Source organism: Lycium barbarum, chromosome 6 (assembly GCF_019175385.1).
Source record: "Lycium barbarum isolate Lr01 chromosome 6, ASM1917538v2, whole genome shotgun sequence".
NCBI classification, from domain to species: Eukaryota; Viridiplantae; Streptophyta; class Magnoliopsida; order Solanales; family Solanaceae; genus Lycium; species Lycium barbarum.
In genome coordinates this window covers 130,021,918-130,048,737 of record NC_083342.1, presented here as the reverse complement: position 1 = coordinate 130,048,737, position 26,820 = coordinate 130,021,918, and the positions used below count along the sequence as shown (strand labels likewise).

At 32.5% G+C, this 26,820-nt stretch overlaps 1 long non-coding RNA gene and 1 pseudogene across 9 annotated transcripts; both read left to right on the top strand.

Annotated features, from left to right (window-relative positions):
* Window positions 1-2,736: 2,736 nt before the first annotated feature.
* Window positions 2,737-4,242, top strand: LOC132600216 (protein ENHANCED PSEUDOMONAS SUSCEPTIBILITY 1-like; annotated as a pseudogene).
* Window positions 4,243-16,142: 11,900 nt separating this feature from the next.
* On the top strand, window positions 16,143-21,948 carry LOC132598942 (uncharacterized). 9 transcript variants are annotated; one of them, XR_009566739.1, is made up of 6 exons: window positions 16,143-16,377; window positions 16,549-16,686; window positions 17,680-17,880; window positions 18,018-18,091; window positions 18,814-19,896; window positions 19,974-21,948. It is a non-coding gene; the product is annotated as an uncharacterized LOC132598942 (long non-coding RNA). The 9 variants fall into 9 exon arrangements; XR_009566745.1 differs by having other exon boundaries at window positions 18,814-20,206; window positions 21,709-21,948; XR_009566741.1 differs by having other exon boundaries at window positions 18,814-20,206; window positions 21,629-21,948.
* Window positions 21,949-26,820: the final 4,872 nt, after the last annotated feature.

Below are 26,820 nucleotides of genomic sequence, written 5' to 3'. Positions count from 1 at the left end.
ACGTCTTATAGAGTGAGTATTTGGAAAACGAAAAAAAAATCGAAAATTTATTTACAAGTATAATGTGGACTGATCCACGTTATACAATATATAATTGTATAACGTGGATCAGTCCACGTTATACAAGTTATAATTGTATAACGTGGACTGATCCACGTTATACTTGTAAATATTTTTTTTTTTGTTCGTTTTTCTGACAATTTAAAAAAAAAATTGGGGTATATCGTGGATCAGCCCACGATATACCCCTTTCGGTATAATAAATTTTAAACGTTCCCTTTTGGTAAAAATCGTGTATTTTTATACCCTTTAGGCTCCGGACTCGTAAGGGATGTGTAGGTTAGTTTCATTTAGTTCATTTGTTTCTCTCTTTTGTTTTTTCTCCTTTTTACTCCTTTTTATTCAGTTTCAGCAAATTTTATTTTTATTTGGGTCTTTTTCTTATTTTATCCTCTTTTTTGTTTTTCTTTTTATAATTTAAAAGTGTGTTTAACCACTTTTGACCCAAACGGTTTTTCTTTTGACACAAAAGTGAGTTTTTTTAAAAAAAAATATTTTCAAACTCCGAATTTTTTGAAGCTTTGTCTTAAAATTGTACACATGTCTTAATCTGCTTATGACACTTGGCTTCTTGTGGTGCATTTGCCTCTGATTTTATATATAGATAGATTATTAAAAGCTAAGAAAAAAGACACCACATTAAGCCAAGTGACAGTCTAGAAAAAAGCCACATGGCATATCTAGGACAATGCTCCGATAAAGTAGCAACTAGACAAGTAAGCTAATCGTGCAGCTACTTTTGTATGTGAACCATGAAATTTATTCGAAATTTATTAAAAGGAGGTAGTTTTTCCTTCATGGGAAGTTTCTGGTGCTGCACGATGGAGAAGTGGATAAGATTAACTTATAATCTAAATTTAAATTAAATTAAACTAACTGTGTACACTGAAATATCTATATCTGTACAATCTTTCAGAAGTTTTAAAATTTCTGATGCTTCACTATAAGGAGTAGTGGATAGGAGTCCGGAGCCTAAAGGGTATAAAAATACACGGTATAAATCAAAAGGGGATGACTAAAAATTTATATACCAAAAGGGGTATATCGTGGGCTAATCCACGTTATACCCCAAACTTTTTTTTCACCTGTCAGACGAAAACCGAAATTTTTTTTTTTAAAAAATTAACCGTATAACGTGGACTGATCCACGTTATACAATATATTTTGTGTAACATGGATCAGTCCACGTTTTACAAATATATTGTATAACGTGGATCAGTCCACGTTATAACAATATATATTTGTAAAGTGGACTGTCCACGACTGCAACTTCTTCGTTAGTGAGGCTTTAGATTTCATTCTCATGTTTACTGTTTTATATTCTATTTTCTAATTCTGAATTCTTCTAAAACTGTTCTACATTACGTATTAGATTGCTAACCACTAGAGCCTTTACAAAATTCTTTTAATTTAAATTAACTTAAATTACATTAAACAGCTCTTATAATATATACAATTTAGTTAAAAAAAAAATTAACTTTGTTATACCTCATTTTAATCGGGTCAAAAGCGGAGTACAACATATTGGTGATTTCTATATTATTTTCATTTAAGGAGTCGTCACATAATTATTTTAATGGTGTCCTATTGGAAAACTTTGATTTTTTATTTTTTTTAAATCAATCTTTCCTCCATTGCTTTAATTTGAACTTTTCTTCGGGGAATATGGTTTCAAGGCATTTGAGATTCTATTTTCTGAAATTCAGCAACATAGAGAAAGTTTGGAAAAAGACTAACGATGATAAAAGATTAAAATTGCACTTGCAAGGACGGAGATTCCAAAGAGCATTCAAGATTAACATATAAAAAATGATCCTCTGTTTTGATGATATTGAGACGGAGCAGCCAATTTACAATATTAATGTACCTGATTTTGAAGCTATAACTTCAATGTGTAGACATATAAAATATAATTGTTAAATTCAATTAAGATTAACATATAAAATAGTATTGTTAAATTTAGACATTTGAAGAATAGTAAACGATATTTAAAAGTTTCAGAATGAAAAAATAAGGTACTTATGTTATATTAAAAGGAGAGTGGTGGATAGCGATATAAAGCTAACTCACAGGTTAATTAAAAGTCATAGTATTTTAAAATTTTATTATTAGGGGAAATAAGACGACAATTAAATTTTAGTTAATGCGATATAATTGAAGTGCCTAGACAAATCAGACCACAATGTGAAATGCCTAATATTTTTAATATTGTCCGCGCACCGCGCAGGTAAATATACTAGTATATTTAATAGACCTTTGAAATTCAAATGAAGTGTCTATCATCCAAACAGGTACGTAAGAAAATTAAATGAGAAAAAACTGCAGTGGAGAAGATCAATCTAATCCCTTGATCTGGCTCCTCTCAATTACCCATTTCCCTCCCTCTCATCGAGTGCGTTTTGGATGATTATTGATTAACACTTGTTATTAAAGTTCAAAAGGTCTTGGATTAGAAGTACAACAATCTGACAAGTTTTCTAACCATAGTTAATAAATAGATTTTAGTAAATCTCTAACGTTGGTAAGAAAATCTTGATTAGAGTCAAAGTTATGAATTTTAGTAGTACTAATAGTTTAAGTCTAGAGCTCTAGTAAGAAATTAACATGACCGTAATATTATAAGTACCTTGCTTGGAGCTTCTTCCTCATTTGTAGATCTCAAGGTGATTGAAAGCTATGGCCTCCAAGGTATCCATCATGTCAACATTGAAGAGAGCCATGCAGATAATTGTAAGATAATTGAGTTGACACCATGGGACATTCTTGAGCTTCAAATTGACTATGCTCAAAGTGGACTCCTCTACCACATGCCCACATCTCAACAAGTAAGAAATCTATCAAAATCAACCAAAACTAGTTCATTAATTGATCATCTTAGAGTTTCACTATCTCGAGCTTTAGATTTCTTCCCTCCATTCTGCGGCCGCCTCAAGGCTGCCACAGAGCAGAATGGAACCACTTCTTTTTTCATTAATTGTAACAATGCTGGTGTTCAATTCAGCCATGCAATAGCTGATGGTGTTACAGTTAGTGATGTTCTGGATTCTAATTGCGTTCCTTATGTGGTACACGATTTTTTCCCATTAAATGGAGTCAAAAACCTAGAGGCTACCTCCCATCCATTTTTAGCAGTGCAAGTAACTGAGCTTGTGGATGGCATTTTCATTGGCTGCACAAACAATCACGCGTTAGTTGATGGAACATCTTTTTGGCATTTTTATGGTTCATGGGCTGAGATATCTCGCGGTTCTAATGTTATCTCAAAAACTCCCTCTTCAAAACGCCAATTCCCTTTCAAAATTGACCATTTTTGTAATCGCATTTCTATACGGAATGAAAGAGTCAATGCAGGTGATAAATTCATTCCATCACAAATGTTGCGAGAAAGGGTATTTCATTTCACCAAAGAAAATGTCTCCAAACTAAAAGCAAAGGCCAATCTTGAAATGAACACCACAAAAATTTCTTCTCTTCAAGCTGTGTTGGCTCACGTTTGGCGGTCCGTTATACGTTGTCGTCGTCTCGATCACAACCAAGAGACTACTTTTGAGGTATCCATTAACATGAGAGAAAGATTGAATCCTCCTTTACCTGAAGGGTTCTTTGGAAATGCAATTTACCCTGTTACCATAACAATCAAGACAGGAGAACTACTAGAGCATGGATTCGGATGGGCTGCTTTACAAATTACCATGACCATGAAAAGTTGAAGTGCATATACGAGAGTTGGATGAACGACCCTGAGGTAACAAAATTAGGCGATTTGCCAAATAATTATTTTATGCTGCACAACTCTCCGCGATTCAATTTTTATAAGTATGATTTTGGTTGGGGGAAACCAGTTGCACATAGAAGTGGCATGGGAAACATTTTAGAAGGGAAAATAACAGTGTCACCTGGGCTAGAAGAAGGGAGCATGATTCTTGAAATTTGTCTTTCTTCAGAGACAATACAAGCATTGGAGGACGATATAATATTTGGAGAGTTTGTGAACACGCAAGTTGTTGGTTTGGAATGAACAATTCGAGCTCCTATTTAAATTATTAAGTGATTCTTATGGTATTTCTTGTTTGATTGTATGCATGAATAGGGAGAAAATGTACTGTCTAAATTTGTTATAAGCTTCTTTATCTATGAATTCTTGTGTCAATCTACCTCAGAATAAAGCATCATAGCTGCTGCTTGTTAGGTCTGTCATTTGCAATAATATTATATGGAGGTGTTATGTCTCATAGCTGCTGCTTGTTTATATGAGAAGCTACGTTGTTTTCAAAGTAGTAAGGGGCAAAATATTTGCTTATTGCATCATTTAAATTTAGCTATTAATGAGTTGCCAATCTCTAAATGTGAGTTTAAAGAGTTGTCAATGTGTAAACAATTAAATAATCTATTAGCCTTGCAAGAGTATATTTTTTCCTCAACAAGCACACGCTAAATTTTCAAGATCTTGTGGATCATGCAGCGACACTGAGAGTGGAAAGATATATGAGCCTTACAAGAGTACTTTTTAAAGCGCTTATTTTTTTTTCACCAAGTACCGTGCACATCTTACCAAAATGGTATGTATTTGACACAATTTGGAAAAGGTTCATGTAAAAAATGTGGCTAGTGAAATAAAGGTTTGTCAAAATGATTTCATAAAAAGTTATGGGCAAAGCATATATATTTAAGCCTAAAATAATTGAAATACGTGCCTCCAAATTAAAATAAATTAAAACCTTGTTTAAAGTTGTGAATTTCACTATTAGCTTAAGTCTGTAGATTATTTTTTTTTGTTATAGAAGAGCGGGTTTGGTCGTCAATCCACTCTTCTATAATAGCATAACCAAATCCGCTCTTCTATAATAAATAATGAATTTAAAAAAAAATTAAGGTGGGTTCACGTGAAGAATTAGGAGAAAATTGCCAATAATAATAATAAGGTGGGGTCCACGTGAAGAAGTAGGAGATAATTACAAAAATAATATTAAGGTGAGATCCACGTGAAGAAGTAGGAGAGAATTGCAAAAAAAAAAAGAAAGACATTTAAATAATGATAATAGTAGGCTTAGAGAAAATTTAAAGAGGAGAAATTCAGGAAAAAATAAATAACGATTTAAATTGAACATAAAAATCGCTAAAGAAGTCATAAAACCAAAAGATTTAAAATTTATACCTTTGGGTATAAGTTCAGACACATACGTCTCACACAAATAATGAGGAATAACATTAAGAAGACAAAATATAAACGGTCGAGAAACGTATACACATATTTTCTTAAAATGATGAAGTTGGTCTATGCTTAAAAATTTAAAACTACAATAGATGCTAACACATGAAAGCGCTTTTCAGTGTTGTTGAGCAGAAAAAAATGATGGCATGAAACTCGGTAGGAGAAGATGTATTTCAAATCTTTCAATTGGAGAATCAAAACAAGGAAGTCATATATGGGAGAAGTGGATTAAGTAAAATAATTTATTGATATTTTTAATTAATTGAATTATAATACTTTCTATAATAAAAGTTCCATAATTATATTACTAAAAGGTACTTTCTCTGTCCTAATTTATGTGACATAGTTTGATTAGGCATGCAATTTAAAAAAGAAAGAAAGGTCCAAAATAAATCATAGATATTTGTGTGGATTTAAATCATTTCATTAAAAGTAAAAGGAAAAGTTTCAAGTTAAATGATTTCTAAACATATATATATATATATATATATATATATATATATATATATATATATATATATATATATATATATCATTTTTTTTTACACATTAAAAAAAGTGTGGTATTATTTTTTGTGTTAAACCTGTGTTGACACGGGCTTTTATAATCTAGTATAAGAAACAGAAAAGGGTCAAATATATCCCTGAACTATCAGAAAAGGGTTAAATATACCCCTCCGTTATACTCTGGGTCCAAATATACCCCTCTTCCTTTAAAATTGTCCATGGTGAGCATGAGATTTGATGCGGCACTAATAACTCGGTGAGGTGGACACCACATGGCATGCTACCTCACCACCCCAACTCATTTATCCCTCTCTTCCCCATGTTCTTCCACCACTACCGTCTCTTCCGCTCCACAATCTTTGCCACCATTAGCACCACCACACCACATAACTTGAGGTTCCCTTGATTATGTGTTTTCACGTTAAAAGAATTGAGATTTTTGGTTCCCTTCCTTTGATCTCATTGTTCTAGGATCGTGTTCACTTTAGAAGTATATTGGCTGATTTGAACACTGACAGAGCATAATTGCTGAAATTGATTGTGCTCAAGCAATAGTATTATATGGGGTGATTTTACGAAGTATTTTCTCTTCTTTTGCATCTAACCCTAGGCGTGTATCCAGCTTTGAATCTCTTCAGCCAGTAAATAGGTACAATTTTCCTGTCCAACTACATGTGATAGACATTTTGCTGCTATCTGAAGAGACAGTTATTCATTTGCGATTGCCCTCTATTATGATATCACTGTTGCAGGTAAACAATGGTATCTAGGTTCTTTGTGTCTGATTTTCATTCTTCTAATCAATTGCTTAAAAAACATGGCTGCTTCTTTCTCTTCATCGTCAAGTTTCACGCACTTAATTGGCACCATCAGGAATTTGAAAGGGCAGAAATTCCAATCCGGAGATAGTGGTGTGGTAGTGCTAATGGTGGTAAAGATTGTGAAGGTAAGGAGATAGTAGTGGTGGAAGAAGAAGGGGAAGAGAGGGGTAAATGGATTGGGGTGGTGAGGGGACATGCCATGTGGTGTTCATGTCACTGAGTTGTCAGTGCCACGTCATATTTTATGTTCACCATGAATAATTTTAATGGAGAAAGGGTATATTTAAACCCAAAGTATAATAGAAGGGTATATTTGAACCCAAAGTATAGTGGAAAGGGTATATTTGGATCCAAAGTATAATGAGGGGTATATTTAACCCTTTTCTGATAGTTTAGGGGTATATTTGACCCTTTTCCGTATATGAAATTAAGTCGGTCAACATAACACAAATACTATATTCTTTACTTGTACACCTGCACTGGGGGACACTTCACAAGCGCTCGAGTCCAGAACCAAAATGACCCAAAAAAAAAAAAAAAAAATTGAACCAAAATACCTCAACAAAAAAAGGTGACAAAAGTACCTTTAGCGCAGTAATTTATTGCGCTAAAGGACTTAACCGTAACGGCGTGGTTAAGTCCTTTAACGCAGTAAAATACTGCGCTAAAGGTACCCAGTAAAAAAAATAAAAATTTGGCCAACTTTATTTTTTACAACACTTAGTGTTTTTTTCCATACTTTGATCAACGATTAGTCGTGTGTCAAGACACCGAAACGTCAATATTTAATATAGAACCTGATATTTTTTTCTGCGTATAATAATGCAGGCTCAATACATAACATTCTGAGGGGAGGGGGGGGGGTGTGGACACACTTGCGCGAATTCAGGTAATGACTACAAGGGAGAAATCGAAAGGAAACTATACCCGACCAGGGATGGACGTAAACTCGTAAGCTACTGAAGGTAGGGATAATCGTGATCGTGAAAGAAAAAAGTCAATCGTCATTTTAGGGGTTGAAAAGGTGGCCGAAGTAAGGTTTGTTTGAAAACTTTAGGTTAAGTGTTCTATATACATAGACGTCCATTTTTTTTGAAGACTTGTTGTCATTAGCTTAAAGTTTTTTATTTTTAGGGTTTAGATTTAAGTGTGTTATTTTTTAAAGCGTAACTTTATTTCGAATGTACGCGATTTTTTGCGCTCGGACGTCCGATTTATACGATTTTTTTTTTGCAACATATTCGAAATAAAGTTACGCATTAAAAAATAACACACTTAAGGAACACTTAGTATTTTTTTTCATAAAAAGATCACAACATCTTATTTTAATAAATCTTTTCTTTGCAACACTTAGTGTTTTTTCCATACTTTGACCAACGATTAGTCGTGTGTCAAGACTCCGAAATAATCAATATTTATATAGAACCTGATATTTTTTTGGCGTACTATAATGTAGGCTCAATACATCATGGATATGTAAACGTTCGGATCATCGTTTTAGGGGTTGAAAAGGCACTCGAACTAAGTTTTGTTTGAAAACTTTAGGTTTAATTGTTTTATTTTTTAAGGTTTTGATTTAAGCGTATTATTTTTTAATCAAGACATAACTTTATTTTGAATATAAATCTATTTCTAAAAAATATAAGGTGAAAAACTAGTTGTAAAGTGGTCAAACTTTAGATGGTCATAACTTTGCGTTGGGATGTCCGTTTTACGCGATTTTTTTTTTGATATTACGTATTTTTCGAGATCTACGCGGACAAACCGCCGTGTGGCGGTTTGACTGAGCCAATTTTTTAAAAAACACTTGTTATCCTATTCAATTTCAATTTTCCCCCAAATTGGCTTGAAGTTTTTAGTTTTCTTTACTTATAATATGATGATACGCAATAGATTTCAACGTAAAAATCCCGCGGCAATATATCTGTGAATGTTAATTTCACTTTTGTGGTTTCAATTTTTCAAAATAAAGGTGACTAATTTTCTCGACATATAAAGTTGACTAAAACACACTTAAATCTAAAGTTTTCAAACAAAACTTACTTCGAGCACCTTTTCAACCTATAAAATGACGATCTGAACATTTACGTATCCTTAATGTATTGAGCCTACATTATTGTACGCAAAAAACAATATCAGGTTCTATATAAAATACTGACATTTCGGAGTCTTGACACACGACTAAGCGTTATAGAATTTTTTTTTTTACTGGTACCTTAGCGCAGTATTTTACTGCGTTAAAAGGACTTAACCGCACCATTATGGTTAAGTCCTTTAGCGCAGTAAATTACTGCACTAAAGGTACTTTTGTCACTTTTTTTTTTGTTGGGATATTTTGGTTCAAAAGATTTTTTTTTGGGATCATTTTGATTCTGGAGTCCAAGCGCTCCCCCTTTTTATGGATTAAGATCCAGTCCAATACAAATCCCTCCAGTATGGTTGTTGACACCCAATTTTGTCCCTCCTTTATTTCAATTTATTTATTGGAACTTCTAAATTCATTGACGAGCTAAACACTTTATTTTCACTATTATTAATTTTCACTATTTTTACTATCTAACATTACTAGTATTACTTTATCACAAATTTTAAATGGTTTGTCATCATTTTATTTTCGGATTTTTGTATTCGTTAAATTAATTATACTTTATCAAGTCTTTTATTTTTCTACATATTAATCATTAATTAACACAATATAAGTGTACTAGTTATTAAATTAGAAGCCCAAGAATAATTAAGATCGAGGAGGGATGATCAACAATTTTCAGCCAAACTATTAGCCCATATTCTAATTAATTCAACCAGTCCATTACCCTTTAAACTACCCAAACGGACCAGCCCATTACCACTATTTTTAACCAGCCCACGTTACCTTTCACCCGATCCAGCCCAAAAAATACCCGACCCGGCCAATTTTGTTTTTCTTCCCCTAAACCTGTTCTCTCTCTTTCTCTTATTCTTTTCCGCCTCCTTCATCATCATTCCCTTTCCCTCATTCCCCCTCCTCCTTTTTCTTTTCCTCTTCACACCGCCGCCCCCCCACCTCACTCCTCTCTCTACCCTACCACTACGCTCCCTCCACTCACTGCCACACGCTCCACCTCTACCCTACCTCTCTTTCTTTTTATCCTTTTTATCATCACCGCCGCTACCCCACTCCTCCACTCACCGCCGCACTCCGCTCCCCTTCATCATTTCTTCACCCCACCACCTACGCTCCTCCCTCTCTCTCTCTTTCTTAAACCAAACGAAACCCTATAAAGGGGGTGCGAATTGAATCTTAAAAGGGGGAAGGGATTCAGTGTTTTGAGGGATACCCACCATCTTCCAAATTTGATTTTCTTTCCGGTGAACTTTAGCCGGGAATTACTCAACGTTTTCAGAGATTTTTTTTTTTTTGATCAGTAGCCTACTCCAAACTTCATACCATTTGATAAATCATTTTTTACCCGTTCTTAAACATTTCTCACACGAAAACTTTCGGATTCGTTTCGAACTGGGATTCGAATCTGTTCGAGTGTAAATCTGAGGATCGAGCCTAGTTCACTGAACTCGAAGAAGGTAAACGATCTTTCTTTAAATAGTTTAATTTCAGTTTAGTAGTTTAAGAGGCAATTATGTGATTCACACATGTTTGTTTCGGTTGATTGAACTTCAGTTTAGTGACTTGTAGTATCGAGCATGTTCCGGATTGGTTAGTTTGATTTTGGTTTTAATGATGCTTGTATGATCGTGTCTTAATTTAGTTCGGGTTTTGCAGTTTAGAAGTTGACAGAATCTATTCGTTTAGGTCTTAATTTCAGTTTAGTTTAATTTCAGTTTTGTTGGCGTTTAGATGTTCGTACGAGTTTACGTGGGGATGATTATGATGATGGTTTTGATCTCTAATTTGACATAGTCATGTTTGTTTGGACCTGTTTAGATTAGTTTAGTCATTTGCTGGTTTTCGTTTAAGGTGATTTTGGTGTTTAAAGTCAGTGTATTCTTCAATCAAACTCATGTTGATTCGATTCATGTAACTTTCCTTCCTTTAGTTATTTTTTTTTGGGGGTTTCTGTTTGGTCGTGTTGTTGTTATGTTTACATTTTTAGTTAAGTTTGTAATAGTATGACGTTTTACTGTTGTTACTATCAGAAGATTGGTAGGTCTGTTTGCGATGTATTTATCGATAGGTTAGGTATGTGGTGAAATGCTAGTTTACATGACATGTTGTTCAAGGGAGCATGTTTGGCTCGATTGCTATTTGTTCAAGTCGGATAAGATCATTAGGGATCTATGTTGAAGCCAATCTGTTGGTTAGGATATGTCTATCAGTGGTCATTTTTATTTATGTTGAAGCTAATCTGTTTGTTTGCCTGCTTTGTGTCCAGAAAGTATGATGGATATCTTTTCCCCTGTAGTCTCTAGTTTGTGTGTGCTGCATCTCTCATGTCTTGAACTGTTGGTGCCCTTGTTGCTCATGTAAAGATATGAAACATATAAGCCTTCACATGTTTGGTAGTATCTGGAAACCTTATATCATGTGCAGGCTCAAGTTGTTGTATGTTCTCCCTTCTATGATGTTTTCCTTAATTTGGTGCATAGCCTTGCATAGGCCTTGGAACTGGTTCTGTCCCTCCAGGGTCTAGGTAGCATGACACTTAGTCTCTTAACCTTGCTGATCATTACTGTCAAATGGCTTTATTATGCTTGCTTGATCCTGTCCTTTTGGTGATTGATTGTTGACTGAACCTGCATATGCTTGCCATTTATGAATATCCCTGTTGAATGTTGCTGTTTTGTGTGAATCGGTGTCGAGTTAACTGGTCCAGTCTGCTTTCCATATGGACTGAAGTCATTACAAAGCAACTGTATTTTAAAAGGATTAAAATGACAAGTATAAGCTATGCAATTTATTTGTGTAAAGAATGTCGGTTAAGTTTCCTTTACTGCGTTACCGATTAAGCATACAGTTTCAAAATGCCTCCTGCCTTATGATTAATTCATTTTGTTTACGTTTTCAATACGACATGAATCATTTTTTTTCTGTGGTTGTTAGTTTGTTTTGTTTTGCTGTCTACCTATGCTTAAGTTAAGTATACTTTAGTTAGTTATTTGTTGATTCACTTACTGTTTACATGCTTAATATGCCTAGTTAGGTGTAGTTAGTTGTTTATTGGTTTATTTCCTGTTATGCGCTTAACAGGTTTACTGGTGGTAGCTTAGCGGGTTTGGTTAGTCTATCCCAATTATAGCATTATCTCATGTGCGCTTTTCCTTTTTTTATTTTGGTAATCAGCATGTCCTCTCTCCTAAACTGTTTGGTATATTGCCCCTCTAACCGAAACTGTTTGGTGTATTATCTCTCTTTCCTGCACATGTTGTTGATTGTATTTTGGGAATTTGGCTTGGTGAAAATATGATTTCAGTTACTGATTGGCAGAAGACTCTTTGGTTCAAGTTTAATTTCATCTGATAGTAAACTTTTAGCTTCTTGGACATTGGCTGCTCGCTGCCTTGATATTTCCATTTACATTGAGCAAGACTGAATTAGAATCATACAAAGGGATCTGTGTTCCGCATATTAATGTCAATTAATTTTATGTAGTTCTTTTCCTTTTGCTTCACTTATTTCTATTATTTAACGCTCATCGGCTGAAATTAATGTCCCAATCCCCGCATCTTTCACCTTTAATTCTATCTCCATTCCTATTAATGACTTGGTCCCTTTACTAATTCCTTCATTTTTTTCTTTGTTTGCATGAACCTTGGGAACGAGGATGGGGTCTTAATGCAAGACTCTACTAAGTCCGACGATGGAGTCGATCACTACTGCTGCATCCCCTTGTTTAGGATTTTTCTTCAATCTCTTGCACTGTATAAGCAGTGAAAGAATAGAAGGAGTCTTCAATGTCTACCTTAGTTATTTTCATTATCATCTAATCACTGTTTAACCTTGCTTGTTTTTTTAAGATTTTATTATCTTCAGTTCATCTCACTTAGGATTAGCAGTAGCTTACATAAATGCCTATATTCTGATTAACTCTTAATTAATTAATTTTGGGTTCGTAAAAATCATACGAGTTTATTTTCTTAGATATGTTGATTCTTTTCCCCAAACTTGAGCTAACACATTTCTTTGTTGTTTTAAAACAATTCTTATCTTTTCTTTGATTAGAACGTTCAAAGTCTTTTTTTTTTTTTCTGAAAAAGGAACGTTTTTTCTTTAAAACTTTTACTCACTATTTCAAGTATACTTTGAAAGTCATATATTTTATCTGATGTTTGACTTACTCTTTCAAAACGTGATTTTCATTTTTGGCATACCGGGTCCTTCAATGATTTCCCATGCCTAATTAATTCATCTAACATAATTTTTCTTCAAAACATCACAAATTTTACACTAATGTTAGTTTATTTTGAGAAATAAAAAGGCAAACTAGTTCTATGGATGACTTCTCCACTTTAGCTCTTTTTCAACGTTCGAAACATATATTTGCTAAAACAATTCTTACATAGTCTATATTGAACTAATAGTCTTTTGTAAGTCTTACTTTTAAATAGCACTCAAAATCTTCTTTTATACAAATAATTGTTGTTTTTCCACAAGTCCTCTTTTAAATAGCATTCTTACAGGTCTGTAACTTTAGCCACATTTACAAAAGCTAGGTTCTTTTCTATAATTATTTACACTTAGCCTAACTAATCATAAGTCCGGTCGGTTAACTATTGTTAATGGGTCTTAAAGGATGCCTAATACCTTCCCTTTAGACTAATTGAACCCTTACTCAGATCTTTTGGTTTCGTAGACTTTAAAATAAAATCAACTTTAGATAATTACTTTAGTTAACTTTAGGTGTCCTAATTCACCGTAAATAATTAGGTGGCGACTCCTTAACTTTAAATAACCCAGGAATCACCAATATGTTGTACTCTAATTTAACCCGGTTAAAATGGGGTATAACAATGGTTCGGTGGAGCATCTGATTATTGACACGTGTCCCCAAGTTAGTTAGATGGACAAATCTATTTTGTTTTAACTACATTTATTTAACTATGAGCCCGTTTGGATTGGCTTATAAGTTGCTTATAAGCTGTTTTCAGTTTTTTTGAGTGTTTGGCTGGCCAGCTTAAAGTCATTTTTTGCTTAAAATAAGCTCAAAAAAATAATTGGATCCATTTGACTTAGCTTATCTAAAGCAGCTTATAAGCTGAAAACAACTTATAAGCCAAAAAAAAAACAAATTAGACTAACCTAACTTATAGGCATAAGCCCATCCAAAACAGGCTTTTTCTATCCTTTAGAAGAGCGAGTTGAGCTCACTTTCGTCGTCCGTCCCAATTTAATGTTAAAAAAAAAATTATGGGCCCCATATTATATATATTAAACAACTAATATTAAATTGTGGGTCTCATATATATTAAACAACAACTAATATTAAAAAAATAGTGCAAATTAATAATGTCAAAAAAAAGTGCCCCATATTAAAAAAACAAACAATATTCATGTAATTTCCAAAGTATCTGATGGATTCATTGCCACGTGCGTATTCGTAATAAAAACTAATATAATAAAGTTTTAAATACGGAGCACAAACTACAATATTATATTAATCGTGTTTTGAACATAGTATCCCATATTGACAAAATCAAGCAATATAAAAAAAAAAAAGTGAATCCCATATTAAAAAAATAAACAATGTCAAAAATAAAAAATGCAGACTTTGTATTCGTAGCAAACACAAATATAATAAAGTTTTAGATACGGAGCACAAATTACAATGTTATATCAATCGTGTTTTGATATATATATATATATATATATATATATATAAATATATATATATATTATATGCATAAAAATAGTGCAAACTAATAATGTCCAAAAGGGTGGACCTCATACTAAACAACACCAGGCAATATAAAAAAATATAAACAAAAAAAAAGAAGAAACTATATAAAAACCCATGCTTCGTCGTCCGTTGTCCTTTAAAAAAAAGGGTGGGCCCCATAGTAAATAACACCGAGCGATAAAAAAAAGGAAGAAAAAAAAGTGAAACTCACCATCTCCAAACTCATGGGGAAAAAAAAGTGGACCCTATATTATCAAAATCAAGAAATATCAAAAAAAAAAGTGAACCCCATATTAAAAAAAATATAATGTTAAAAAAAAAGGTGTTGGCTTTGTATTCGTAGCAAACACTAATATAATAAAATTTTAGATGCGGAGCACAAACTACAATGTTATATTAATCGGGTTTTGAACATAGTATATGTATATATATTATATGCATAAAAATAGTACAAACTAATAATATCAAAAAAAAAAGTGCACCCCATAAAGGGTGAACCTCATACTAAACAACATCAAGCAATATAAAATAAATAAATAATAATAAAAAAAAAGTGAAACCCACCATCTCCAAACTCACTGTAAAAAAAAAGTGAACCCCATATTAACAAAATCAAGCTATATCAAAAAAAAAAAAAGTGAACCCCATATTAGAAAAAATAATGTCAAAAAAAAGTGCAGACTTTGTATTCGTAATAAACACTAATATACTAAACTTTTAGGTACGGAGTACAAACTACAATGTTATATTAATCGTGTTTTGAACATAGTATGTATATATATATATATATATATATATATATATATATATATATATATATATATATATATATAAATAGTACAAATTAATAATGTCAAAAAAAAAGTGTCCTCCATATTAAAAAATCAAACAATATTCATATAACTTCTAAAGTATATCATTAAGTCAATAATGATGGATTCATTGTCACGTGCGTATCAATCCATTAGTGGGAGCAAATGAAATTGCTTTTCTTCAAAAAGTTAAGTAGTCAAACCATACAGTTGTATTTGCTATTCCGCCATGTCATTTATTTGTTATGTTAATTACTTTTTTATTTTTATTCTTACTCTAATAAATGTGAAAAGAGATTAATGTCGTAAAAAAATATCAAATGGAGATCAAATAATGAATAAGGTAAATTAGTCAAATTGTAATTCTAATCGACGTTTTCTTAAAAAACCATGCAAAAGACAACATGACAAGTAAAATGAGCTAAACCGAGAATATTTACCAAAAATTAAAAAATAGTATTTCTTCGTTTAAATAGAAAATCAATTTCTACTTTGTTTCGTTTTAAACATGTAAAATTAATTTAATAATTTGATTTAGAATTATCCAAATCATTTGATAAAAAATAATAAGTATTTTTACACCTTTAAATTAATCAAATTAAAATTAAAAGTATCAACTGATGCTTAAATATTGCTATTGTTTTATCTCAAAGAGAAGAAAATAGTTTCTTTTTAAACAAGTCTTCTCTTTTAAAAAATATTAATAAATTTGCCGATTTTGTATTCTTAGCAAACATTAATATAATAAAATTTTAGATACAGAGCACAAACTACATTGTTATATTAATCGTGTTTTAAACATAATATATATATATATAATCACTATTTAAAGACAACTACATGCACATAGATGCACTATAATCTAAAGTGATTTATAATAAGAGTGAGTCCATAGGTACGACGAAGGGCATTCTCGGGCAATGGTAATTTAATTTTCACTTGTGACACGTCTTCCACCGATTCTTCGAGAACTTTTGGCTCCAACTCTATACATCAATGGGAGCTCAAAATTAAGACCCACTGTAAACTGAACCTTTGTGTTTCCCCATGATGACCTACTGTAAATTGACACCTCCTTTGGGTTATATCCCTTTGTACCGGCATGATCTACCGGCCGCCGATGAGCTTCATTTGTATATCTTTTTTTTTTTGGTTTGACATTTCTTTGAAATTTGCTATTTGGGTTGTAGCCATGTTGCATGACTGAATTTTAGCACTCTTGGCTGTTGACATTACTTATATTTTGTTCTCATCATTCTTTTCGTCTTCCCGTTTTTATTTATAAAATCTTTTGTTCTTGACAGGGTCTTTTGTTGGTTTCTCATGTGATAGCATTACAATTACTTAGAGGTAAAAGAACAGTAATTGAAAAAGATCGAGATATTGGGAGGAGCAAAAATCTATTCATTTGCCGGAGAAATTACATTGCAGCTGTATTGCAGGTATCCAGAACTTAATTTAAGTTTTAATAACATATTTATCCTTTACTATGTGTTTATCATATTTAATTTTGGTCATGTGCTGTTATTGTTTTATAACAGTTGTGTTCATAATTTTGTGTTCATATCTAATATAGTAGTTTTGAAAGTTATATTCAAGCTTTGAAAGTTATATTCAAGCTTCCCTCCTGTTTGATTCTAGGTATACTTTTGTACTTAGTTTTCTTCTTTCATGTCACCATATGCTTTAGAGTTGAGCGGTTGAGCAAAAGTCAATGCCTATCGTTCTAAAGAGAACTCTTATCCTAATCTTGGATAAAATTCAACACTTCTATAGCCTATTGATCACCTATCACATGTTTATTGATGGTCAATTTATAAGATCTGAGAAATCATTTGATTATTTGTCAGGGATCAATCCAAGATTTTGTAGTGAATGCAGACTTTAAATATAGTAATAGTAAATCATGATGGTAGAATTTAGTAAAAGATTTTAGTAGATGTTTATCGTTCTTCGTTTCTGGGAAATCTTGGTGTTTCATCATCAGAGTCGTGTGATTTTTTAGTAGTTTAATGTACTTATACTATTTAGAAGTTTTAACTTTTTAAATCCCATAAAGCAGACTAAATGAGGACGTACAGTGAGCAATCTCAAGCCTTCTGAGCATGTCTGCACTCTGCTCTAAAGAGCCACAAAGAGCCTATGCAGAAAGTTCCCAAACTTGTAATGTATGTTGCTGGAGAATTATGCAGAGCTAATTCTGATTTTGTTGTTAATACCATTTTAACTAAATTTTGTTAATTTCAGAATTTGGAGTATAATTTAGTTTCATCAGTCTTTGTTTCTTGCTGCTTCATCTTTCTTCTCTTACAATGGTTTCTTCTTATGCACCCCCCCCCCCCCCCCCCCCCCCTCTTTTTTTGCAATGGATTAATATTTGCTGATATGTAAGTTCCCATTCTCTTTTTTCTAACCCTTTGTAGTGACTTTTCCAGCAGAAGCATGATAGGAATTGGTTCAAGGATTAGATTAGAGTCAAGTGGTTGTTCTTGATATTACATATGGGTAAGAGGATGCTATGCATGTAGCAGATTGGCATTCCTCCAGTCATTACATGGAGCTTCCTAAAGGAATTAAAATTTGAAGTTTTACTACATAACACCAGCAGGAAGAGGATCATGATATAAAAACAATAGGTACGAGCATATGTTTGCCATTTCTGGTTGTCTTGTATATATGATTTAACCATGTGCTTTTGAATTTACTTGTTCATTGCATGTTGACACCCCCTCTAGGTTAATTTGACATTTTTCGCTCTGATTTTCATTGTCAGATTAAAATTCCAAGCCAGTTCCGAAAGGGAAATCATCAATAATGCAAGTCCAAATTAAGAGAAGTAAAACAAAGGTCAGTGTATCTATTTATTACATAAATTTACATGTATGAAGTCAATGAGTAAAATGTATTTATTCCCATTTATGTGGGCATGCTTTGATCCTTCATTACTCTATTGTGTACTACTCTGTATTACACTAATAATAACACACGGCCTGCTTAACCTATTAGTTAACCAGTTGAACTTTCGCTGAAGTTAAGAGGAATATGTGTTTAAATCATAATATAATGCCTTATCCTAGGTTTATTCTTATTTTCTACTCTTGCATTAGCTTCTTTAGTTTTGTAACAGTAGGTTCAGACACTTTTATTGAATATTACCGTAAAGGCTAGTGGAATAATAGTATTTCAAAAGGGCCGCACATACACCACACACACACACATACACATACATATATATATATATATATATATATTTATAAAGTCGGCAAGTTAGCTATAGTTGTTCAGTTTCCTAGAGTGTTCTATGTTGCAAGTACATTCTTATTATTTGTGTTGCTTCATATTTACTTTGACTAGAGAGAAAAGAGAGCAGGAAAAAGGAAAGGAGCAACATGCTACTACTTCATTGCTCAAGATCAGTTCTATCTAAGCTGACATTGAATAAAGCACAACAACAGAAACATCTATAATTGCTTACAATGAAACTGTTTGCAATCCTTTCTTCAACCCCACTCGAATTGCTTAGGGTCAATTTTTTTCTCCCTTCTAATTTTGCTACTTCTTTGTCACAGGCGAATGAAGGTTTTGAAATTTGATTTCGTAAAAACGAGACGCTTCTTCTACTTGGACTGAGGTCCTCCTCTACGTGCTGGACTCCTGAATTGGCTTTTGTATTAGTTGGAACGCCAGAACATGAACAATCTAACTACTCTTCTGTCTTTATGGTACTACTGGTAGCATGTTCAAGACTAAATTGTACAACTTTGTTATGCAAATGAGTGTATATGCTATGAACCAAAATATTTAGTCAGTTTGATGATGCTTCCTTCTTTGAGATGATCTTATTGACAATTAAAACAACTTTGAACCTTTTGGTAAACCGATGTCTAGCACATGGGGTTTCGAGGGTTATAACGGGGAGACACAAAACAAGGTAATATTAAATTGTGCTTTCTTTTGGATTTCGAAGGGTCGGCACAGTTTGATTTTTCAGAGAAAGTCTTATGAATTCAAGAAGTTCTTTCCGCAAAGATTCATTCTGCAATTTGTGGGTGTAATTGTTTAAATTTAATGTCTTTTGTTTCATTTAGTCGGAATATAATGGCCGCTCAATTTTGATTAACAGATTTTGAAGAAAGTCCACCACTTTAACTATGAAGAGGTAATTTGTGTGTTCTGTTCACACTGTTGAACCATGAATAACTCATGTTGTGTGTTTCTCCGGATAGTCATTTGCCTTACTGATAGTTTTGTACCTTTGAAAGTATCACCATTTTATTCCTATCATTGTTGAACTTTTTTTTTGTGCTGATGTTATATGCTCCACTATGACGCTAAATAGTTGTAATTGATATTTCATGCTATATCGTATCAGATGTATTTTGTGAAACACTTGGAAACTGATGTCTAACAATAAAATAAAGGTGGATATCAACACTAGAATTGGAATGAATAGAAGCTTTTGGGGGACTTATAATACAGATTCTATTGAAAACAGCTATCTCCAGAGAGTCGTATAAAAAGCAGATTCCGAGTACCAAAACATACCATTTAATACCTTCGGAACAATGAACATCATCTATCTGACTGTTTATTTAGTTATTGTTTATGATATCCAGGCCTCTTTACTGGACAAGTGATACCATTTTGTACCGGTAAGCACAATGTAGTGTGTCTTTGTTCCTGGTATCATATACCTCTATAATTTTGATCTATTTGTCTGTTGTTGTAGTATGAGGATGGTGTACAGCTTGATTACTTGCAAAATTGCCGAGGATTCTGTTTGGGGGGAAAGAATGTTCATGCCAAAGGAGACTCTCCTGTTAACCAGGAGTCAATCCACAAGAAATTTTAGACACCCAAACTCACAGCTTTGGCAACTCAATTTATTTTGTTATTCTGTCTTTTACGAGGGATCCGATGCTCACTCATTGCATGCTTGCTTCGAAAATGAGAGGAAATAAGGTACCAATTTTTTGGTGTTTCAATGGTCTTTGCGCAAGCAAAATTACTTCATTTGTAAAATAGTACCTCAGATGTTCTGTAGAGAATTGTGTAAAAGTGGAGACTGAGTAATTTTACCCACTTCCTAATAAGAAAAATAATAAGCTTAACATTTTATATTCCTACTACCACATTTTCAAGTCCTTAAACTTTTCGCATGATTGTTCTTTTTTTGTTCCTTTCCTGCTTACGGAGGACATGACCTTAGATAGGAGGGTATGGAGGAATCATATTAGGGTAGAAGGATAGTAGGTAGTCGCGTTTATCCTCCCTTAAGAGTAGTTATGTTGTTCTATAGTTTCTTGTAGCTTGATTTCTGCGAGTATCTATTGGTTTCGAATGATTTATTTACTTCCATTGTTTCATTTTCATAGTTATCTATAGCAGTTGATACTCCTTTTATCATGACTTTTTTGTTTTGTTATTTCTTGTTTTCATATTGTTTTCGATACGCTTGATCATATCTAACCTTTTGTCTTTTCCTCTCTTTTTCTCCTCTCTTGAGCCGAGGGTCTTTCGGAAACAGCCGCCCTACCTTTCAAGGTGGGGGTTAGGTCTGCGTACACTCTACCCTCCCCAGACCCCACATAGTGGGATTATACTGGGCTTGTTGTTGTTGTTGTTGTTGTTGTTGTTGTTCTTTTTTGTTCCCTAAACTTTAGTTTCTGAACATGTGATGGTGCTGCTTTTAGTTCTCAATGAAGTGCCTTCATGTATAATAGACACAATGTAGGGAAGAATATCTATTTTTCTCTTTTTAAAGGTCTAAGCCAGCGATACTAATATTTGCAATACAATTAAATGAAACTTGGATGGCATAATGATAAGCCTGCAAGATCTGCTGTCTATATCCTTCTATGTTTTTCTTTTCTATTCCTTTGTAAATGTTATATTGGTTTCAGTTATGTTGAAAAGTCAAGAAAGTCGTCAGATGCATGTGGGTTTCTGTTTTGAGATCTATGTAAAGTGGTAAAAGTTATTGATTTCTTGATGGAAAACGGGTAATTTCTATTTCTTGGATACAAATAATTAGATCAGACGAACTGGATCTGTTGTGGAGTTATTCTGCAATGAATTTCACTTGATCTACCGTCTTATTCCTTTTCAAAAGGCTTTGAATGGGGTACAATAGTTTTGTGATTTATCAGTATTTTAAAATATATTAAAAAAAAAAGAAGAAAGCTTTCTTTTCTGTTGAAAATTGGAAACGGATATGTCCTCCTTAAAACTTCTTGGATTTCTGGGTACTGGTTTATATTGAATATTGTACTTTACGTCCTCTTATATTATCTTGCTGTCGTAAGAAGGATAAAATATATTTTTGGCTCTCTTCTATCTATGTTTCAATATCTTTTAATTGATTGGTGTTTACTTTCTATCCAGTCTGCAACTACTGTGCTCTAACAAAACAAACAAACCAGATACGCATGTATATATTTGTTATCGGTTGTTTAAAGCTGCAGATGGTATTGGCGGAACTGAAAAGATGTGCAGACTACCGCTTGAAGAAGAAAATTTTTCTGAAAACTTTGACAGCCACTCACTTGAGATCAAAGTGAAACCCCATGACAGTACCAGAATTTAAGCTCGGAAACCAATGTAGAACTTTGTTCCTAAATCCAAGAAAAACTATGAAGTGTTAATATGTTGTACTCATTTTGCCGAAGTTTCCTTTTTTAGTGTTTTGATATTGAATTTCTTTTTATCAATCTTGTGAAGTGCTAATAATACAAACTTACAAAGGATAGTGTCGGGCATAGGCCCGTGCCTTGCACGGGCACCAATCATCTAGTTATAATATAAATTAATTGATCATGCTGGATCCCTCTTCAATAAGATAGAATCTCATAAGGCATAATAAGCACTAATAATAGGGCCTCTTTTTTTTTCTTTTTTTTTTTTTGAATTAATTACACTTTAAATCCCTCAATTATTGACAAAAAATTAATTTTAGTCCTTATAGTATCTGACTACGCATATTTAACCGTTAATTACTTGTTATGTGCACTTCTAATCTCTGTCTATGAATATTCACAAATTTTGAGGATTATTAATTGTTCCACCATTTGATTATTCATGTGTTGTGAACGTGTAGTGTTACTCCATATTTGAGGGTATTATTACTTGGTTCTTTTAACTATATCGAATTGAGGGGCAGGAGTCAAATTTTGATTTTTTTTAGCTCGGGTTTTGGTCTAATGATAAGAGTGCAACGGTAATGTGTGAATTACTTTCACATTCGACAAGAGTCTAGTATTTAAGTGAAGAAAATTAGAGAGACCGACTCATTATCTATCGAATTTCAAACCGTGCGTTACTGACCACACAATTTCTCAAAAAACATTTGACCTATTATAATGGCTAGATCCTTAGAAGCAGGGAAGGAAGAAAGAGTGGTGCAACTTGCAAAATTTGATTTGATATTAGGTTGGGAGTTAGAAAAACTGTGTGTTTATTATCAACTGTCAAAAACTCTACAACTTTTTTGGTATATAATAGAGTCTGTTTCAAATAAAAGGTGGTTTCTATGATCTTTGTCCGACAATATATATTGATTTGGAATAGGACATACAATATGTGTATGTTTTGACCACGAAATAAGGCAATTTAATCTCTATCAAAATCTTTAAAAAATACTACATCAATAGCTTAGTTTTAGGTATAATATTAGAGCTTTAACATTATTATTAGTCTAAGTTAATTTGTGTCTGAACTAAGTCATGTTCATTAATGTCAAACTTGAATGGGTCAATCAAGTGGTGCCTGGGTTCCTTTATATTTATTTTCCACCTTATTGTAATTGATGCATTAGAGGTTGAATGCTCAGTTGAGCACAAGAGTCTTCTATTAGTTAAGTTGTAGTTCTCTTCTCTTCAGCCCAAAAAAAGTTCATAATAAATAATTAATAAATAAAACAAGTAACAACTTAAAAATATATTAATTCCATTTGTTCCATTTTATGTATCACTGTTTCTTTTTAAAATTTATTCCAAGAAGAATGGTCTGTTTTGATAGATTAAAATTCTTTAATTTTTATTTTATTTTATTCTTATTGATATGCTTTTATGCCATAGAAATGTAATTGCATGTTTTAGACGGTAAATTCTAAGGATACTTGTGCTAAAAGTCCGTATTTTATTCCTACTCTGTATCCAATTAAATACTGCTACATAAGCTACTAGGATATTGAAAAGGAGTGAATACTTTATAATTCATGTGAATAAGTTATTTATTCAAAGCTTTCCAACTTGATCGAAATTTCCAGCAATACTAAAAGTAGTGAAAAATTAGTTAACTATATACTTCCTATGTTCCATATTTACTTAGAATGAAACTTAAGGGGTAGGATAGAAAGACTTAAGGAACTTTTAGGGGCACGAAAGATGTTTATGGCCTTTGTAATTTTATACGAATATTGTGCAAGTAGAGATTACGGGGTCATTTTTGCATTATTATTAGTAATTTAGTAGAGCAAGTTGCCAATTGGGCTCCAATGAGCTGCCCAATGAACAATAGATAATATCATTGTCTTTGTTTCCTTAATCATGATCTTTGTAAGAAGCTCCTTATTGGAGGAAGTGAGCATTTTCTTTGGTTTTTTGTCGGGTCCAAACTTTCAGATAGCAAGTTGACATTAAAAAAATTCTAAAGTCCCAACTAGCCAATAAAATAACAAAGAAAAAGTTTTGTCCCTTTATTTAATTGATGGTGGTTGTGCCTAGATTCTTTGAATCCATTTTTTCTTATTTTGAGGTCAAGATGCATTCACCAAACAGCTCCTAACATTCTATGACTGGTCAGTTATCACGTGCATGGGTATTTACTTGATCGTTATTCCCACTTGCTCTTTATAATAATCCATTAATATTATTATAAATGATTTATATCTTAGCAGCCACCTAAAACCAGCCCAATGTTTTTTGAGTGCTTCACTAGTAACTTTAATAAACACTTGTATCTTCCCTCTTCGGCTCCTCTTTACTTCTTTATCTAACTTAGATTTTTGTCCTTCTATTTTTCTTTTTCGTCAATTTCAAGATGGCTCACTTCTGTTTACTTTCAAGCTTCATTTCTCTGAAGGATTTTTAAAAAGAAGGTCAAATTCAGGCTTATAATTTAAAGCATTTTTTAATCTATACGTGATATGTTCAAGTTTACTACTCGATACTTTGAGATGCAAAAGCATTATGCATCTTCACGATTCGATTTAACATTCTGTGCACAAAGTCCCTGCTATCATTTAGGAAATTATTTCATAATATATACCTGTGGACTTTGAATATTTGGGAACAGTGGACGGCAGTGATGCTACAAGAAATAATATATCCGTAGAAGGAGGAGACATAATATATACGTGTGGCACAGCATTATCATTTATCCAAGATCACATTTCTGAATAATGCCGTCCATGGACTTTGAATATTTGGGAACAATGGAAGATCATTAATTACCAAATCTATAAACAGAGAAATGCAGAAGAAAGAGAGAGAGAAGAGGAGAATAAAACTCGAGAAAGGAGGAAGAGAGAAGAAAGTGAAGAAGGTTAAGCAGAGAGAGAGAGATTTGTTCTGGGTTATGAAAGTGAGGAACAAATTTAACTATAGTTAAGACCAAATAGATCTTGTACATCTAAACTAACTTGGGACACGTGTCAATAATCGAAGGCTCCATCGGGAGTCCGGAACCAAAATAACCCTAAAAAAAAGGGTATGAACCAAAATATCCCAGGAAAAAAAATGGGTACAAAAGTATCTTTAACGCATGAAAATAATGCGTTAAAGGACTTAACGCGGACGGAGCCGTTAAGTCCTTTAACGCATGAAAATCATGCGTTAACGGTGTCCCATTTTTGGTCAAATTGTGTGATAAGCTTTAACGCATGATTTTCATGCGTTAAAGCTTTATCCCTTTTTTAAAAAAAAAATTCTTTCTTTCTTTCCTTCTTTTTTCCTTTCTTTCACGCTTTTTTTACATACTTTAGACATCGATTAATCATGCTTCGAGACTCTAAAACTTGAATATTTTATATAGAACCGTATTTATTTTTGTGCGATTAATAAGGTAGGCTCAACACATCAAAGATACACAAAACTTCGGATTGTCGTTTTAGTGGTTGAAAAGTGCTCGAAGTCCATTTTTGTTTGAAGACTTGTTGTCATTAGCTTTAAGTTATTTATGTTTTAGGGTTACACATTATTTTTATATTAATGCGTAACTTTATTTTTAGTGATTATAACTATATTTTTATAATCAATTAACAAAATATCAATTCATGATCAATTATTTATGTGTAATTTTTTTTATTTTTTTTTGCGTTATACCTTTCAACCCCCAACTAATTGGAGTCTGCAACTTAAATAACCCAAAAAGTGGATTTGGGTACCAAAATAACCCATTAAAAAACCTTTTGCGCACTAATTTATTTATAAGTTGGTGAAATTTTAAATGGTCATAAATTTGTGCTCGGATGTCCATTTGATGCGATTTTTTTTTTTTATTTTGGGTATTTTTTCCAGATCCATGCGTCTGAACTGCCGCAAGGCTGTTTGGCCGCCCCGAATTTTCGAAAAAAAGTCAGTTATCCCATTCAATTTCAATTTTCCCCCAAATTAGTGTGCAATTTTCATTTATTTCTTTTTTAAATCTAATGGCGAAAAATATATTTCAATTCCATAATCCCGTGATAATGATGTTTTCAATGTCAATTTCAAGGTTCCAAATTCAATTTAAGAAAACAAGTTAGATAGCATTAGTGAACATACAAAATAATAAAAAGTGTCTACATTGTTACTTTAACCAACTTGGCATGGTGGTAAAGCCTTTGGCTTTGACTTTTTTTAATCTCATCCACCAGGGATCAAACATCAGCGGGAGCGTTGAGAAGATATTATTAGTAAAAAAATGAACTAATTTATTTAACGATTGACAAGATATTATTAGTAAAAATGAACTAATTTATTTAACGATTGACATGGGATAAACAAGTAAATAACATGGGGAAAAAAATTCAAAAATAAATATATTAATAATGCCATAATTAACAAATAATTAACGGAGATCCATGGAGGTGTCGTATTTAAATACTAAATTATTCATTATTCTTGAAATTAACTAAAAAAAAATCTCTAATTAGAACTTACTTAACTAGGATAAGTTATGGAGGATTTAAGTAGTTATTTTGAATAATCCATGATATTGTATTGTCAATTATAATGATAAAGTTATGATATTGTATTGTCAATCCATGATATTTTCGTTATTACTTTAACTAGATGAGTTAAGTAAATTATAATTGACAATACAATATCATGGATTATTCAAAATAACTACTTAAATCCTCCATAACTTATCCTAGTTAAGTAAGTTCTAATTAGAGATTTTTTTTAGTTAATTTCAAGAATAATGAATAATTTAGTATTTACAAATACGACACCTCCATGGATCTCCGTTAATTATTTGTTAATTATGGCATTATTAATATATTTATTTCTGAAATTGTTTTTCCCATATTATTTACTTGTTTATCCCATGTCAATCGTTAAATAAATTAGTTCATTTTTTTACTAATAATATCT